A 20,287-nucleotide genomic window follows, 5' to 3' on the forward strand; every position below is an offset into this window, starting at 1 on the left:
TAATAAGATTAAGGGCGCAATTCCGAGATTATCCAATTAAGACTATTCACCTTGATAATGTTGGAGAATTTACATCTCAAACTTTTGATGATTATTGTTTATCAATTGGGATAAAAATTGAACATTCTGTTGCTCATGTTCATACTCAAAATGGCCTTGCAGAGTTATTTATTAAGCACATACAATTGATAGTCAAACCTCTACTAATGAAAAGAAAATTGTCAATTACTTTTTGAGGTCATGCTATCTTACATGCAGCAGCACTTGTACGTCTCAGACCGACACATTATAATAAATACTCTCCATCATAATTAGTATTTGGTCATGAGCTAAATATAGCACATCTACAAATTTTTGGTTTTGCGGTATACGTGCATCTAGTACCACCACAACGTACAAAGATGGGCTCTCAATGAAGGTTGTGCATATATGTTGGGTTTGACTTACCTTCTATAATTCGCTACCTTGAACCGTTGACAGGAGACTTATTTACTGCTCGATTTGCAGATTATCGATTAGATGAAATAATTTTTCTGCCATTAGGGGGAGAGAAAAAGACCTCGCAAGAAAAATTGCGTGGAAGGTTTCATCACTATCTCATTTTGATCCACATACCCGCACATGTGAGTAGGAGGTCCAGAACATCATCCACTTACAGAATATAGCAAATCAAATGTCAGATGCATTTACTGATTTGAAATGGATAACTAAGTCATATATCCTTGCAGTGAATATGCCTAACCGGATTGATGTTCCAAAAGGACCATCTACTAGTATCATAGCTTCTGAATCTCAAACACACTTGAAGCATGGTAGACCGTTGGGTTCAAAGGATAAAATCCCTAGAAAGAAAAGCATAAGGAATAACAAAAATGATGCTACTAAAGAACCCCTCGAAGAAGGTCAAAATTTTAGTAATCCTGATATTTTTGAAGAAATCGGTGAACTCGAGACTCAAGTGAACGAAGAACTTTCAATAAGTTCTACCGGTGATAAGATAAATTTAGATCAATCAAAAATTACGGCGGATACTATTTTTGCATATAATATTGCAATTAAGCTCATACAAGATTGTGAAAGTCTTGAGCCTAATTCCGTCAAATAATGTCGACATAGATATGATTGGCCAGAATGACAAAAGGCAATTCAATCAGAATTAGACTCACTTGCTAAACGTGAGGTTTTTGGACCTGTAGTCCAAACTCCTGAAGGTGTAAAATCAGTTGGCTATAAATGGGTTTTTGTGCGAAAATAAAATAAGAGAAATGAAATTGTAAGATACAAGACACGCCTTGTTGCACAAGGATTCTCTCAAAGACCCGGGATCAACTATGAAGTAACATATTCACTTGTTATGGATGGAAGAACTTTTTGATATTTTATCAATTTAGCTGTACATAAAAATCTTGAAATACATTTAATGGATATAGTTACAACTTACCTTTATGGTTCACTTGATAATGAAATTTACATGAAAAATCTAGAAGGATTAAAATTGCTTGAAGCATGTACTAAGTTTCGGGAGATGTATTCAATAAAACTGCAAATATTATTATATGGTTTGAAATAATCAGGGCGTATATGATATAATCGCCTTAGTGAGTACTTGATAAATGAAGGTTATATAAATGATGTCATTTGTCCATGTGTTTTATTAAGAAAATGGAATCAGAGTTTGTTATACTCGCCGTTTATGTTGATGACATAAATCTAATTGGAACCCTTGAAGAGGTCCGAAAGGCGGTTGAATATCTAAAGAAAGAATTTCAGATGAAAGACTTTGGAAAGACAAAACTTTGTCTAGGTCTGCAAATTGAACATTTAGCAGATGAGATCTTTGTCCACCAATCTGCCTACACCGAAAAAATCATAAAATAATTTTACATGGACAAAGCATATCCATTAAGTACTCTAATAGTTGTTCGTTTATTTGAAGTGGATAAAGATCCATTTCGACCCATAGAAGAGAATGAAGAACTTGTTGGTCCTGAAGTACCATATGTCAGTGCTATTAATGCACTTATGTATCTTGCTAATGCAATCAGACCTGAGATAACATTTTCTGTTAATTTGCGGGCAAGGTATAGTTCATCTCCAACGCGAAGGCATTGGAACGGTATCAAACATATTTTGCGATATCTAAAGGGTACTATTGATATGAGTTTGTTTTATACTAACAAAGGTTGTGCAGACCTTATTGATTATACAGATGTAGGTTATTTGTCAGACCAACATAAAGCTCGATCTCAGTCATGCTATCTATTTACACACGAAGGAACTGCTATATCATAACGATCTTCAAAGCAGTCTATTGTTGCTACTTCTTCAAATCATGATGAAATAATAACAATTCATGAAGCAAGTAGAGAATGTGTGTAGTTGAGATCGATGATACAGTTCATCAAAGAAATATGCGGTCTAGAAAATGATGTCAAAGTACCCATAATTATATTCGAAGACAATGCCGCATGCATAGCTCAATTGAAAAGTAGCTTCATAAAAGGAGACAGAACGAAACATATTTCACCAAAATTATTCTTTACACATGATCTCCAGAAGAATGGTGATATTGATGTACAACAAGTTCGTTCAAGTGATAATTTTGCAGATTTATTCACTAAGGTAATATCAACATCAACTTTTGAGAAGCTAAGATATAAGGTTGAAATGCGTCGTCTCCAAAATATCAAATGAAGTTTTCAGCAGGGGGAGTAAAATACGCGTTGCACTCTTTTTTCCTTAACCAAGGTTTTGTCCTATTGGGTTTTTCCTGGTAAGGCTTTTAATGAGGCAGCATTCAAGGCGTATTACCAGATGTATGTATTCTTTTTCCTTCACTAGGCTTTTTCCCACTGGATTTTTTCTAGTAAGGTTTTAACGAGGCACAATATTTATGGATGTTTACGATAACTATGTATATTGTTTCTTGTAAAGTTTTTTTAATTACACGTGGACATCTAAGAGGGAGTAGTATGTAATTGGATGTCACTTTCCCTACCCCTTTTTCCCTTCTACATTTCCCTCTTTTTCTTCTATTTTTTCTCCTCCACTAATTTTTGTCCCACCAAGTTGAGGAATCAACTTATATCAATTTGTTGCTTTCTTCATTTGCAGTGGTTATAAATAGCCACTGCAAATATAAATATACATAGAAAAAAATTCATTTGCTCCTTTCTATTTTCTCTTACTCCCTATTTCTTATTTTGCTAAGTTAATTTATTTTATAATAATTTAAAAATATTAATTAAAAAATAGTTTGTCAATATCATTCTTTTGATTCTTCCTAAATTCTTTTTTACAAATAGAGATGGTCATTATTTGAGATTTAAAAGTAGTTGAAAATGCTATTAAGAAGAAGTGTAATTTGGGGGTAAATAATTAATACATTTTTGAAATTTAAAAAATTCATTCATTTTGAATCATACAACATATTTAATGTGGTTAATTAATTACTCAATATACACTTGACAATATGAATAATTCTTTTCCTGAAAATTTGGACAATGTATGATTAAAATACGTATTCAATTAAAATAAATTATAATTCAAATATTTGAATGAAATTTACTCATAAATTTAAAGGATATTGATGTGTTAAAACCAAATTGAAATTTCATTAGACGAAAGGAATCAAGTACTCATGTAATACAATTTTTTCTTTTTGCAGAAATCCACTAAATTCAAACCCATAAAGTAAAATCGCTACAAATCTACCACCTTTTTTTCTAATAATCTCCTAATTTAACAAATTATTTAGCTGAATTTCTCTTCTGCCATTTCTCCTTAATCCATTTGAATCCAGTAGAAGTTCCACTCTTCACCTTGCTAGCACCGACGACAGCCGCCGCCTTAGCCTTCACTGCTCCGATAGCCGCCGCCGCCTTTGCCTTGTCGTACCCCGCCGCCGCCACCGCCGTCACTTTCTCCATCTTTTTGTTACCGCTTTTGTTGCCCCATTTATCAGTCCAACTAGTTTGATTTTCGTTTTTCATCAGAAGGAAGGAAGAGTAGGAGGATGAGATAGGAGTGTAGCAGAGAAGAAAGGGGACGAGAAGGGTTGATGAACACTATATAAAAGCCCAATTGTAAATTAATAGGGACTCGGCCTGCTAGTTTTTTTAACCTTTGGGCAGCTAGCTAGTATTTAGTGCCCCTTTTGCACTCTGCCGTTTGATCACAAATATAGTTGAAAAAAATTTGATTTTTTTTTGAGAATTATTATTTGATCATATAATTTAATATTACTTGACAAATATATTTAACAAATATATCAAATTACAAAGTCTAGAAAAAAAATTAGAATTTGGGTCAAATCCTAGTATTTCGAATTTTTAAAAATTACCCCAATTTTTTTATATTTTATAAAATACCCATCATCTATTAATCCCAATTAATATCTATCTACAACAAACTCCATAAAAAGGAACAACTTGATTTTAATAAGGTTAAATTTATCCTGAATCAGTGACAAGTTTGAGAGTGTGATTATTGTACTGCTCTTGCCTATATTGTTGTTTTTGATTGTCATCTATTATGTTATAAGGTTATTTTTAACGAAATTATAAAATAATTATACAAACTTATGATGATTTTAATAATTTTAATAATTTATGGGTATAAATTATTTTTTTTAAAAGCCAAATATTTTTCTCAAAATTTATGATCAATAAATGCACGGTGAAACTTCACCCAAAACTTAACCCAAAAATAACTTATCAAAAAAATTTGAAACTTTATGATTAAACGCTAGCTTAGAATAATCTTTTTCTGTTATATTTTCTATTTTTTTTTTTCAAATAACGCTCAATTTAGTTCAAACCCTTCTTTCCTCCACAACTTTATCACTTCAAAAAGAATAAGTCTAGTATGAGAGTTGAACTTTTAAAATTATTGGGCTCAACTTAGAGATTATTTAATGTTTGAAATTTTTATTTATGAATAAACTAGATATGTTATATGTTATAGCAATAGCATATTTAATATGATTTCATAAGTAAAGTTTAGTAAGATAAGATGTACATATCTTACTCTTGTCTCAATAAATCCTTGTAGTCGGGCCCTTTCCCGGATCCTGCGCATAGCGAAACCTTAAGTGTACCGGACTGCCCTACTACTAATAAGGAGATCAAGAGAAGAGGAGGTTAGCTTCCTACCTCTTCCAAAAAAGGGGCAATAACATTGGCTACGTAGTACGTACTAACTTTCTACTCTAATCCTCGATCTCCAAACCTTCCTATTAAAGGTCATGTCCTCAGTAACCAAATGTTGTATCATGTTCTATCTAATTATCTTCCCCCGGTTTTATTTCGACCTACCTCTACCTTACTCTTGCTGTAGCCAACCTCTCTCACTTTCTTACTGGCACATCCACACACCTCCTCTTCATATGTTCGAATCATCTCAACCTCTCTTCTCGTCTTGTCCATCACAAAAATCACTCTAATCTTCTCCCGAATTGATATGTTATAACATGTTCAAATTGTAAAAGTATCGACCTTCCTGTTTCTTTAATCCTCCTCAGCCAACTCCTCTGTACTTCCAAAGATGCTTCTTTTTCTTTTTGCCTTGATATTTTTTTTTAATCAAACAAAAAAAGCTAGTTAATTAGCATATAAATTAGATTGAAGGTGTAAAAAGCAAAATAAATTACAATCTGCACGCTCTGTAATATAACTCAGCTCCAAATACACCTTTTATATTTTCATATATGTCATGATGCACTTAATTTAATTTCAAACAAGTTATTTGATGTCTATGGATCCAAAAGCTGAGCTTATTTTTATTTATTTTCCTTTAACCTTGTAGTAAGATAATATAGTCATTTGAGTTAGCTGATCAAAAGTAGTTAATAAATAATAAGCATCAAGTGCTAAAAACTATTTTTAGATGGTGGAATAAATTTTATAAATGAGTAATTATGTGTATTGATAGAAGTACAAAAGCTAATAATAAGTCGTTAATTAGTGTATTTGGTTAAAGGTGCTAATAAGCATTTATCTATTAAAATGACTCAAATATCCTTGAAATTATATACAAAAAAAATATAAATTTAAAAGTTGTTGAAAATAATTATTGGATTCAATTCATTTATAAGGAGTGCTAATTAGCTCCATCTCTTAAACTCTAGCCTATAATGTATAAATACAACATTATAAGTGTCGGAAGAATAGGAATATTCAATATTAGTGTAATGGCTAGGGTTCTATCAAAAAATTCTTCATCTTCCAAAAACGTCTAGGTTGTAGAACCAAGTAACTCTTCCACTTTGTGATGATTCCTACCGATGGTAACTCAAGCTATGCTTAATGCAAATTTACTTTCGTAAAGGAGAAATTCGTAAGTCTCCTAAACTAATGTTTATATGATAAAGTACCAAAAGTATTTTCTTAGAAATCAATGACAAGGAAATATGCTAGAGAGAGAATTAAAAAGTAGTAGTCTTAGAAAGAGTATTTGAAAAATAATAAAAAATATTAAAGATAAGATCATTAAAAATCTGGTCAAGTCAAAAGTGCTAAATGAGTTATAAAACAATAAATTGATATTAAGTTGAGGGTGATCAACTTGATATTTAGTTGATTTTGACTTTAAAACACTTTTAATATTTATCAAATATTTATTTTTATTTATATATACTAGCCAAAAAAATCTTTATGAGCTTATTTAATCCACTTATAAGCATAATGTCACGATCCAATTCCTTAGGTCATGATGTCACCTACTATAACCCTTTAGTAGGTAAGCCAACCCGTTAACTCGGAACTTCAAGTAATGTGTTTGAGGGCAGAAACTATATAAGAGCATCGAATTATAAAAGTAAACAAAATGAATAAGCGAAAGTAAACCAAAACATGTTTTAAACAACTAAAGATCCCTCATAGAACCTGGAAGTCACAAGTACAGAGCTGCTACAAAATAAAATACGAGTACAAGTCCCGAAAGTGGACCGAAAAGATATAAAACAGCTGGCTAGTCTCAGAAGGCAAAAGACGGGCCATTCATGCTGAAGGAGACAGGAATGATCTAAAAACGCCAAGTACTCAACCCTAGTCTCCGAAGTTGACTGCAACAGACTCAATTTATCCACGACGATAGCTGGTGCTCGGTCCTACATCACAAAAGTAGATGCAGAGTGTAGTATGAGTACCAAGACAACAGGTACCTAGTAGGCATCATAGGCCGACTGAGCAGAAAAGGTAAAAACAATATGAAAAAGAAGAATAGCCTAAATAGGAGTCAACATAAGCATCAAAAGGGAAAAGAGTACTACCTATGAAAACTACAGCTAATTATACCCAACTGGGCCCCCATAAGCCCAACCGGGACACTCGTGCGCAAGTTAAATAAAAATTCGGACGAACCCCCATAAGCCCGCCGAGTACACAGGATAGCTACAACTACCAAGGCTAGGAACCAAAAATCTGCGATGTTAGGAGCCGAAGTACTATATCATTTCCAAACCCAGAATCTCTAAGAGTCAATCGATCTAGTGGTGACTTAGGGGTCGAGGCTGGGACTGGGACCTAGAGGCTCACCCGAATGTTCAAAGTGGTCAAGGCCGAGACTGGGTACTCGGATGCTTGGCATAATACATAAGTGCGGTCGAGGCCAGGACTGGGTACCCGGATGCTCGCCGTATTACATCGGTGCGGTCGAGGCTTGGACTGGTACCAGGATGCTCGCTGTAACACATCGATATGATCGAGGCCAGGACTGGATACCCGGATGCTCGTCATACTAGCAAGTCAGCGGAGGCCGGGGCTGGGTACCCGGATGCTCCCCGATAATTCAGAATGGAGGCCGGGACTGGGTACCCGGATGCTCATAGATATTTTATCCTATGGTGCCGAATATTCTCCTTTCCAACTAAACAATAATAGTACCGAGAATCTCCATCCCGATGAGTCAACCAATATGCCGCCAAAATTAAAACCGGAGCCAAAGTCAACGATCACGAAATCTAGTGTTGTCGACGCATCACGAAAGTCACGATTATACCGAGTTATGGCTGATGGTATATTTAAGAGCAAGAGTAACACCTAGCTAAGGCCAAACTACCAGGCACCAGCCCACTACACCATTCTACAAGGATCTAAGTCTACCGGAGCGACGCCGGGATATCTAAAGCAAGTTTACATCCTCTACTAAGGACAACATACCCCACCGTATCAACAACATACTCATTCAACTCTCCTTGTAATGCTAACAAATAATGACAAGATACACATGCTTCTAAATATCCGAAAACTCGATAATAAGCCTAAAGCATGAATTCTAACACCTAAGATATACAATCAAACTACCCAACCCAAATTCCAACTATTTCAACATGCTTTCACACTTTCCAGCTCAATCTAAAGAAAGGTAAAACCGTAGCCTACTTGTAAGCTAAACATGCGGGCTCTAAATCACTGTGTCGGAGATTTTTCCTTCCGAACTACCTCAGAATATTTCCAAGCTGTCAAAAATAGAACCACGACGTCAATACGGTCGTTTATACACTAATTTCATAATTTTTGGAGACGGACCAATTTTGGGGTCGAAAACGGGATTTGTGGACCCACATACGAAATTCTGGATTTGACCCCCAAAACAGGTTCTAAACGTCACCCCAAGCTCACAAACCAGATTTATAACATAATTCGGGGTGGGGAGTTACGTAAGACGATCAAAAATCAATTTCCACATTTTTAAACTAAGAAAACGATATAAGGCAGCCTCTTTACACGTCGATTTCTCAAAAACGAAAATCTTTCAATCAAAACAAATTATACCATGACGTTCCTTGCGAAAACCCCCACAATCTAGCCTCAAGAATCACTCAAAAAGGAGTTATATTGACCAAGATACACTCTTCCAAAATTCCATAAAATTTTATTCCGAAAATGACTAAATCAGTAACTTAAAACACATTTTTACCTCGAACGAAGCTTCTTCTCGCATTTTCTGAGATTCCTCACAAAATTCTCTTGAAATTAGACCCTTGAATCACCAAAATCGGATTTATATAAGTCAAGAAACAATTACTCAAAGTTCTTCAAAAACTAAATCCGAAAATGGACACAGCTGCAATTAAAATCGCGATTTTTACCTGAATCGAATGCTCTAAATCAGTTTTCAATCTCTCCAATGCGTTCTCCACGAAAAACCTCACAATTTTGCCTTTTGAATCACCTAATTTGGAGTTATATAACTCAAGTTATGGGGTTTTAAAGTTGGAGAAAAATCCCCAAAATGGGATTGCACCAGCTGCTGTCAAAATGAGATTTTGGAAAATCTCCAAAATCTCCGATGGGGTGCTCGGAATTCGTTCGGAATCCGATAAAAATAAACTAAATATGCTACCCCACTAAATTCGACATTACGAACTCAATGACGCATTCATAATTCCATACGAGATCATTTTATTAAAAAATAGGTCCCACACCCAAGAGCCATTTTCCACAACGGGCCTCGATATTTGCCCGGAAGCCTCGGAAAGTGAACAAAAGGTCGTTCCTGACCAAAATTAATATTCCAGAACTAGCCGCGCTGTCAGAATTTTATTCGAGTGCGTTTTCCAAGAATGTTGACCAAAGTCAACTATAGGCTAAGTTTCAAAGTCAAAAGCGCCAAATGGCCCCAAACTCGTATCAATTGCCTCGATAGTCATTTCAATAGTGTTACTAGCCTAATTTGGTCATTCCGGAGCTGATGAAACCATCAGAATTTGAATCCGAGATCTCGTTGACCCAAAACTCAAAAAGTCGCAACTAAACTAACTTAGGCCTTCAAAATACCAAAATGGACTCGGAACCTCTAAAAATTCAACCAACACTTCTTCTAGACCAAAAATCATCTCCTGAATCCAACGGAGTTGTCGAAATTCCATTCCGAGCATCGGAACTCCAAAAGTTGACCAAAGTCAAACCTTGGCTTAAAGTTCCTCAAATTCTCAACTCAAGGCCTCAAATCTTCGTTACAGCTCCAAAACTGATTCCGTAAAGTCTCCTAAGCCTATTTCGATATTTCGGAGCTGCTGGAATCGACGGAATTCCATTCCGAGACCCGTAGCTCCAATTGACCCAAAATACCACTTTTTAATACTTAAAGCTTATGAAACTCAAAATTTTCAAGGACTTAACTTTTCATAGAATTTTCTAAAAATCAACACCCGATAACAATTAGAAATGACTCGGGGCATCTAAAGAGATAAATAAAATGATCATTTTACAAAAATTTCAAAAAAATGACCTTAAGGGTAATTACACATAATCAAACAATTTGAGAAAACAATGTAAAGATATGAGTTTGTGGGTTCACATCGATATGGGACCCTCTAAATTCTGGATTAAGAGTATTAAGACAATATTCTATTAAATTGGAGGCACTATATAAAATTATAAGTGAAATAATAATCATTTCAGCTTATTTTCTTTTACGTATCCTTCTTTCTCTGCTGACATAGAAAATAATATACTTTTATAACACAATTTCGATGGATATGGATCAAAAAAGTTCATGAGCTATATTTTTTAATTTCGTATTGTTTTTAAAGATAATATTCGATTTCTGTTAAGGGCCTATGGGCATTAAGGGAGCATTACTTTGACGTAAGACCACGTCCCTAAAATCATAAATAAAGCATATTCATACGTCCGTTGACACGATAAAATGTATATACGTATAAGTGCCAAAAATACACAAATTGTATAGAACAAGGGTGATGATATGCCAATTTGGTATGTGGACATTTGCTTTATCCCTTGCAACTTGCAAAGGATATCATCAACTAATTAAAGTACTTTTCCATTTTTGATTTTGCACACTTCTTAAAAAATCATAAATAGAAGGAGAATTTTACCATATCACCTTTTGAATATAACAAATATAATGTCTTGAAAAATGTAATAGAAAAATGACTATAATTAATGATGAGGGTAAATTAGGAACTAAGTGTAAAATTATCTTTTCATTTCATAAATTGGACAAGTATTGTTGGACATCTACTTTTAGTATAGTGGGCAAGTAAATATGGACATAAGGAGTAATATTCCTCTGTCCCTTTAAGGAAGTCCTCCTCAATAAAGGAAAGGAACTGAATCTCTCGTATACACTCGGAGAGCAATATGTCGAAGGAGACACGAAACCTTCCACCGAACCCATTGTCCTCACGGAAGAAGAAAAGGCAAGGATCTACAGCCCTTGGTAAAACTCTCTGATAGTTAAACTATTTGGGAGGAAAGTGGCCCATGCTTATCTGAAAAATAAATTTACAGAAATGTGGAAACCCACCTCACCCCTCACCCCTATAGACTTGGGGTGGGACTCTACATTGCCTAATTCAACATGGAAGAAAAAATGAGCAAAGCTCTTCACCAAGGATTGTGGTTTTTCGTAGGAAGCTTTCTATCCGTCAAGAGATGGGAGCCAAACTTTGTCCCAGAAGCTGCCACTGTATCCCACACAACAATTTGGACTAGACTGCCACAACTACCAATGGAGTTCTACGACAAGAATATTCTAGAAAAAATCGATAGGAAACTGGGCAAGCTGCTAAAAATTGATACATACACCTCCTCAATGTTACGAGGTAGGTACACGAGACTCTGCATATAAGTTCCGCTGAATTCCCCTGTCAAAAACTCCATCCAAATTGGGAACCATGTTCAGAAGGTCATCTACGAGGGGGAAGGGACCCTATGTACATGTTGTGGAAAAATGGGACATATTCTAAGGAGCTGTCAAGTTCACTCCCCCTAAAATTCTAGGAAACAGAAACCATCTACTTCCAAAAAAGCACATGAGAAATCGATCACCCTCCTCATCCAGAACCCTGCCTTCCTAGCCCACATTGTGAAAGAAGGCTTGAATCATGCATAGACAATGTGGAATAACTGGTCTGGTCCCAAGCCCTGCTACATGCGCAAATCATGGGTTCCCCAAACCCATTATCAATGGCGGAACTCAACCTCCTCATGTCACAAATATTTCAGAACACTCCATTTTTTCCTATGAAGCCTCCATCAAATAAACTACCGAACCCGACCTTTGTTCCCCTAGCTCAGCAAATGCCACTCCCAGCTCTCCCTCAGACAGAAGGCAAAATAATAAAGAAAAGCAAGGAGGAATTGGAACTTCTCCTAGCCTCCCTTGGGGAGCAAAGAATTCAAGTCGTCGTATTGGAAAAACCCATAAGAAATGAACTCAAGGGCCTATTAAGAGAAGCTTATGTCATATTCGGACCAAAATATCTAACCCTATTCTTCATGAAACTGAGGAGCGAAAGAGGCAACTTCCCAATAGCCTTCTCCATAAAATCGTGGATAGATCTTTAGAGACCTCCCTAGGTGAGCAAGGGGAAGAAGCCCTTAACACAGTCATCGTCCCCAGAAATGCCAATGAATTTCATAATCTGGAATGTTAGGGGTGCAACAGTGCAAACTTTAGGAGGCACTGCGAATCCATGGTCAAGACAGATAAAACGGTGATGGTTATTCTTCTAGACACTTGGATGACCGACCACAAACACCTTACCGAAGTTCAACGCTACGATGCGTACATTCAGTCTCCGGCCGAGGGCCTCTTTGTTGGGATGGTGATAATGTGGAAGAAGGAGATTCTCATGCTTGAGGATAACTCCATCACTAGCCAGAGTATTCACGCCATGGTCTAGGTAATCCCAGACCCTAATCCTTGGCTTATTACTGCATTCTATGCTAGTAATGACTTTGATGCTAGGGTTAGACTGTGGTACTCTCCAATCTTCTAGAAATGTTAAAGGAGATTGGTTTATGGGATGTAATTTCATGAAATCCTTAAAGTGAATAAGAAAAGAGGTGGTAACCAAATTAATAATTATAGAGATGCCTTTTTCAAAAACTGCCTTGACAATTGTAACTTGATGGACATAGGGTTAAAAGGGTGTAACTACACCAGAACCAATATGAGATATAGAAATAGGTGTAGCCTTATCTTGGAGAGATTATATAGATGCTTAGAAAATAACTCTTTTGTTATTAGATTCCCCTACTCCACTATTACCCATCTTCCTAAAACTAAGTCTGATCACTATCCTCTGAAGGTTAATCTTAGTCCCTCCCATACTAACAATCTTAAGAAGCCTTTTAGGCTTGAGCCTATGTGGTGTGGCCATCCCATCTTTAGGAATCTTGTATATCAGAGCTTTGACAACTTTGAAGTCCTTCCTAAAGCCATTGACCTTTTCCAAACCATGGCCAGATCTACCTTTGGTAACATTTTCTGCAAAATGAAGAAAAGCACTGCCAGACTCCAAGGCATCCAGAATTCCCCTAATTACTATAATAGTGCTTTTCTCTATGACCTAGAGAATGAACTCCCGATTGAGTATGACACTCTCCTCAAATTTAAAGAGGACTTTTGGAGAACCACATCTAGAATCAACTGAATTAGCCAAGGAGATGCTAATACTAGATTCTTCCATACATCCACTCTTAATAGAAGAAGGAAGAATAGGATCTGTAGGCCATCATGTCTTCTGCACCAAAAAAGACATTGCGTTCTATGTTCAATCATACTTCTCCTCCATTTTCACTACTAGTCTCCTGCACTCTCATCTCATTGAGAATGATTACCTCATCAATAATTCCTCTATTCCTAGCAAAGACAGTCTCAGACTTGACCTCCCTCCAGGACTCTAAAATTCTCACAACTATCAAGTCCTTCATCATTTTTAAAGCCTCTAGGCCTGATGGCCTGTACCCCCTTTTTTACCAAAAGTATTGAGACTTGGTTAGGAGCAAAACCTCAGCTTTCTGTAAAGAGGTCTTCTACAGTAACCTTATGCCTGAGATTGTAAATCAGACCCTCCGTGTGCTCATCCCTAAATGCTTTGATTCTACCACTTTTAAGAATTACAGACCCATTGGACTCTGTAACACTGTTTATAAGCTTGTGACCAAAATTGTGGTTAACAGGATCAAGTCTCTCCATAACCACATTATTGGTCCATGCCAAACCAGTTTCATCTCTAACAAAAGAGCCTCAGACAATGCCATTATTGTCCAAGAATACATCTCCCATTTCAAAAGAATGAAAAGGAAATATGCCAATATGATCCTCAAAATTGATTTGGAAAAGGCCTTTGACATGCTTGAATGGTCTTTCATCAGGAGTACGCTCAAATAATTTAACTTCCCCCGGTCTTAGTAAGCTCATTATGTCTTGTGTTAGTGGAAGTTCCATCTGTGTTCTGGTCAATGGTGAGAAAATTAATTCCTTCAAACCTTAAAAAGGAATTAGACAAGATAACCCCATCTCCTCTTACTTTTTTATCCTCTGTATGGAAAGACTTTGTAGAGACATTAATAAGAAGGTTCCATCAATCTTTGGACTCCCATCAAAATTTCCCATAAAGGCCCCAAACTGTCCCAACTCTTTTTTGCTGATGGCCTAACCCTCTTTGCCAGAGCTAACCAAGCCAACTGTTCTTCCATTCTTAATACCCTTAAGGATTTCTATGCCAAATTTGGGCAAAGCATCAACACCAATAAGTTCAAAGTCATCTTCTGCTCTAACTGTAACATTGATATTGCCAAATCTTGTTGTACTATCCTAAACATGAAGCCTAGAAACACATTTGGTAAGTACCTGGGATTCCCTATCTTTCAAAAGAAGCCTATTAATAGTGACTTTCAGTTCATTATTGACAACATGAACAATAAGTTTGCTGGCTGGCAAATCAAATTCATGAATATGACTGGCAAAACTATCCTTGCCAAGGTATTCCTTCGTAGTATACCCAATCACATCATGTAATTCATTAAAATTTCCATCAAAGTCAACAACACCATTGACAAAATCCAAAGGGACTTCATCTGAGGATCCAACATGGAGAAAAGAAAGCTCCACTAAATAAGCTGGGACACAGTCACTGACTCCAAAGATATAGGTGGATTGAGAATTCAAAAGAGTGAAATCAGGAATAAAACTTTCCATGCTAGTCTAGCCTGGAGACTCTTTTATAACCCAAACAGTTTGTAGAGTAATGTCCTCCTCTCTAAACATTTTAAGAACAATCTGAACTAGAGAAAATGCCCAAATTCTAGAACTTGGACATGTGCCCTGAACGGTTGGAAAGATAGCTTAGGTGGACATATGTGGTCTATTCTTAATGGTATGAATGTCAGTCTAATCCATGAAAAATGGATCCCTAACCAAGATTCCATTAGGAACACCCTCCATGGCCCTCTAAATATGGGGGAAGAGAATCCTAAAGTCCTTAACATCTAGAAGAATGAGAAATGGGATCTCAATGACAGTTCTTTTCAGTTCTCTGACATCCTGATCAGTAACATCAACTCCATTCAACTCCACCCTGAATGGCATGCCAATGACAAGCTAGGATGGAACCTCACCTCAAGGGGACATTTCACCCTCCAAATCAGCCTACATGCTTATCCATAACTCCTCCACCAATAATCCACCACATCCTCTCAGGAACTTCAATTGAATTTTGAAAATTGTTGGCCCCAACAAAATTGAAACATTCCTTGGACTACTATATCTTGGTAGGCTCCCCACAAGCAAATACCTCCACAGAATTGGGATTTCCTTAAATCCTACTTGTACTTTCTGCAACCTCTTTGCGGAAGACATCAAACACATCTTCTTCAAGTGCCCTAATGCGTCCAAGTTTTAGGAAGATGTAAACTTGTAACAACCCTCAGAATTAAAATAAAATAATATATATATACATACATATATATACCTTAATAATGCCTTGGAAATAGGCCGCTCGTGTAACATATTATTCTTATTTTTTTTTGGAAAATCCGAGTTCGTATTATCGATCAGGGGGTCAAAACCTGCGGGAAAATGGTATCAGTGGATTTTTAGGCCCCGTAGAACGGAAGAAAGATTTTCGAAGAAACCACAAAACAGTGTGGTCCGCGACAGGATCGCGTCGTGGACCTGAAAAGACGCACAAGACAGAGTAGTCCATAAAAGGACCACGTCACAGACCTGGGGACAGTCTTCTGGCCGACTTGGTCGCGACAGGTTCGCGTCGCGGACCCGGGAGAGTGTCTTGGCCGAATTTAGTTTTTTTAGGGCGTTTTAGACTTTTTCCAAATTATTAGTTAATGAACCTTAACGTTTTTAGTATCTAATTCAACTCTATAAATTTACCTAAACCTCTAATTCAATTCATTATTCTACAATTCATCTATCAAATATTTCTCTGTCTACAAAAAGGCTCTCAAGGGTTTCATTAAAGACTTCAAAGTAAATTCACTCAATTTCTCCATCAAAACTCTCAAGTTCTTCCAAATTAATTGGTGTTCTCACTCAATGTATGTGGTTATTGATTCATGGATCCTTTCTTCCATGAAGCCCAATCAATTTCTCAAGTTTTTTATCAAATTAAAGTATGATATTTTACGAGTTTTGTGATCTCTAGTCCAATTGAATGAATTTTAATTTAAAGAATGATCATAAGTCTATTTTGATATAATTTGATGGTTATTGAATTAAATTGAAGAGTTTTTTCATGAATTCTCCTACTTTGATTTCTAGGGTTCATGATGTAAATTATGAGTATTTTGATTCATACTTCTAAAAGATATTAGCTATATAAATTATGTATGAACTGATATAAACTTTATGATTGTGCATGTTTTCAAGTAAATTTCATGATTTTCAAGTCAATTGAACATGCATTATAGTCATGCCCTAATTTCAAGATTCAAGCTATGGTAATGAATTTTCAAAGTATGAATTATGACTATGTGTTTCCATGATGATCATGAATTCTAAGTATGTTTCAAGGTATGAATTTCATGCAAGTTATGAAGTAAGGTGACTTAGGATCCTATGTGGTGATCTAAGGTCTATTGATATGAGTTATGCAAAAATGATTGTAATGATGAAAGGAAAATTCTCACATTACAAGTATGTTATGAAAATGAGTTACTTTATGATTTCAAGCCTATGAACATGACTATGATATATGATATTATGATCTTATGTTATGTATGTATTTCGTGGGATTTGACTTAGCACCGAGTGGACTTGAGGTGGGGGCCCTACCAAAAGCCTTAGTAGCAGGCTCATATCCCATAAACTACGTGCCACCGTAGGTTGCCTTGATGGCCTAGCTAGTGGATCCATAAAAAGAACATGTTCATGATTAGGAGTCTACCTTGGCAAAGTAGCCTCCTCCTTCTCGATGTGGGTATCATCGAATTCCATATTATAGCTCGCATAGTCTTATTGTCGGTTATGGTTCCTATCCCACATATGTATGATTTCTTAAGTATGTTATGATTTTGAACTTATGCTTTTAAATGCTTTGGTCAATATAATTTTCTTATGACTTTACGTATTCCAACTTAACATGTGTTTTACTTGACCTTTGTATTCCATGATTTACGTTGCATGTCACGCCCTCATACTTAGTACATTCCAACGTACTAATGCCTACTTTTTGCCTACATTGTCTCATAATATAGGGGTTGAGGTTGAAGATCCTTATCGTCCACGTAACTAGTAGGCGTTCCTATCCGAAGGTGTTGTGGTGAGTCCTCATTGACCGGGGACTAGTTTCAAGTTGGTTACTATTCTCTTTTCAAAAGACTTTTGCTTATGTTGTATATTGAGGGTGAGCTAGGGACATGTCTTAGCCCCCGCCCTTACTCATGTTTAGAGGCATCTCATTGGACATATGTTTGAGTCTATGTTATCATAAAACATTTTCAGATTTCTATTCATGGTTTAGGCTCTCTTATGATGTTTCTGCTTTTAAAATTTTACCTTATGTATGCTTATGATATGTACATGGCTTGGTTGGAGCCCTTCAGGGTTTCGATCGTCGTGTTACGATTAGGCCCTAGATCGGATCGTGACAAAACTCAATACCACGCTCCACTGGACCATTAATATCTCATCCACCACTTGTGACAACTGGAAATCCATTTGGAAAGAGAGCAAAGGCACACACTATAATAAAACCATTACCTGGGAAGCTCTTATCCCTTTTTGCTTCTGGAATATTTGAATCCAACATAATGAGAAAGTTTTTAATCAGAAAAAAGATAGTATCTCATTCTCTAAAGTCCTTAACCAAGTGACCGAATACCATCTTGTCATCCGACATCATTCAAGTCAAATAGAATCCGCCTATCACAGGACACTTCATGCTTAACACTGATGGGGCCACTGTTAACTCCACCAACATGGGTGGTATAAGTGGGGTAATTAAAAATCATAGAGGCGACTGGTGCATTGGTTTCATGCAAAAGATCCCTCACAGAAACCCAGTGCTTGCAGAGCTGCAAGCCTTCCACAAAGGCCTCAACATAGCCTTTCAAAATAATTTTAATCCTCTGGAAATCAACATTGACTCCACAGAGGTAATCAGAATGATAAATCATGGTAATTCTCTATTTACTAACATTATTCTTGAGTGCAAGTTATTGATTCAGATGTTAGGGAATGCATTGTTGATCTATATATTCAGGGAACAAAACAGAGTAGTGGACATCCTGTGCAAGGAAGGAGTGAGGTCTGGTGACTTGAATGAAGGAGAAGCGTTAATGATCCCACCTATGGCAGCAAAAAAGCATATTTGGGTAGATATAGTTGGGACTTATTTTAGTAGAAAAACTTGTTTGCATAACCCTATTACTGAAGGCTAGTCTTTTGGCCAAGTTTGTAATAACGACACTATTATGGGAGGAGAGATCCTCCCATTTTTTGCGGATTAAATATCTATATTAATATGCCTTTTTAACTGAAAAAATAATTTCTCTGTCCCGAAATAAGTATTATCTTAGTTAAAATTATATTCATTATTAAATTAATAAATATAATATCTAATTTGTTAAGTTATTTCTATTTAATAAATATTCTTGAAAATTATACATCACCAAGAAAATGGAGTATAAGATATAATATTTGTCTTGAATTCTAAAGTGACACTTATTTCTGAATATTTTTCTTCTTTAAGATGATGCTTATTTTGGAACAAACTAGACTTGTAAATGCAAAATAGACTTCTATTAAAATACAACAATTTAGTAATTAAAGGCGCCATCATTATTATTTTCAAACTTTCTGAAATTCCAGGTATGAGGTCATCTGCAGATTCTAAATTTAGTAAAAGGCGCATCACTGTATTTTGTGCGTGATCTTGGATAAATGATTTATAGGAAATTGAGACTATTTGTTCAAATGTAATTATGTAATGTACTATAATAAATATCGCATAAATGTTAGAAAATAAAGAACCGCAAACTACCAAGAATTTGAAGCAACTTTGTGTGTTTGGTCTAATTTTCTCTTTTTTGATTGGTTTAAATATTTTGATTTTTTTTTTAAATTAGTCTATTTTTCTCAAATTTAAGAAAAATGACTTCCCTCCAAAACTCTCATCCAACCTCAAATTACATTTTTTTTCTTACCCCCACATTACCCCGACCCTCCATACCCCAAACCAACTCCCAGCGCCCCCTTCCCCTCCCCAACCAAAAAATTAAAATTTTAAAAAATTATTTTTAAAAAATACTTAAATATTAAAATTTTTAATTTCTTTTATCCCACCCAACCGCTGACCATCCCTATCCCCCAATTACTGACCACCCCTACCCCCTCCTCCCACAAAACAATAATTTAAAAGTATGTTTTGAAAACTATTTGGAATTTTAAAAATTCATTTTCATCTGTATTTAATTTAAAATACTTAAAGAAAAGGCAATAATTCCTTAGTTTGTGATTATGATTGTCATTTTTATGCTTAGAAACTGATTGGGAGTGATATTTATGTTTATCATCACAAATTAAATTTAAGCAATAGAGCCTAATATATCTCTTAACTTTGTCATTTAGAGTTGATATATTCTCTTTACAAAAGTGGATATATATACCCTCACTATTACAAAAGTGACTAATATATATCACTACCATTACAAAAGTGACTCACATATATCTTTCATCTAACGGAAGTAAAAAAATTAGTGTTAAATTTATTTTTTTAATTTTTAATTTTTTTAAAAAATCCATGTAAGGATATATATGATCCCTCAAGCAAAGTTCAAGGGTATAATTAATCTTTTTTCACACACAAATTATTTTTTGATATCTTTGTTTATTATTATTTGAGTTTCTAATTTTTATTTTCTTTTTTCTTTTTCATTCTTTAGTGTAGCATCCCCTTTTAGGAGAATACCACTTACGAAACAAAAACTAATTATTACTATTATTTTACCCTAAAAAAAACTTATTAAAATACGATATAGGAGTTTTATTTAAAGAAATGATTACCAATTCA

Source organism: Solanum dulcamara, chromosome 6, assembly GCF_947179165.1.
Source record: "Solanum dulcamara chromosome 6, daSolDulc1.2, whole genome shotgun sequence".
Taxonomy (NCBI): Eukaryota; Viridiplantae; Streptophyta; class Magnoliopsida; order Solanales; family Solanaceae; genus Solanum; species Solanum dulcamara.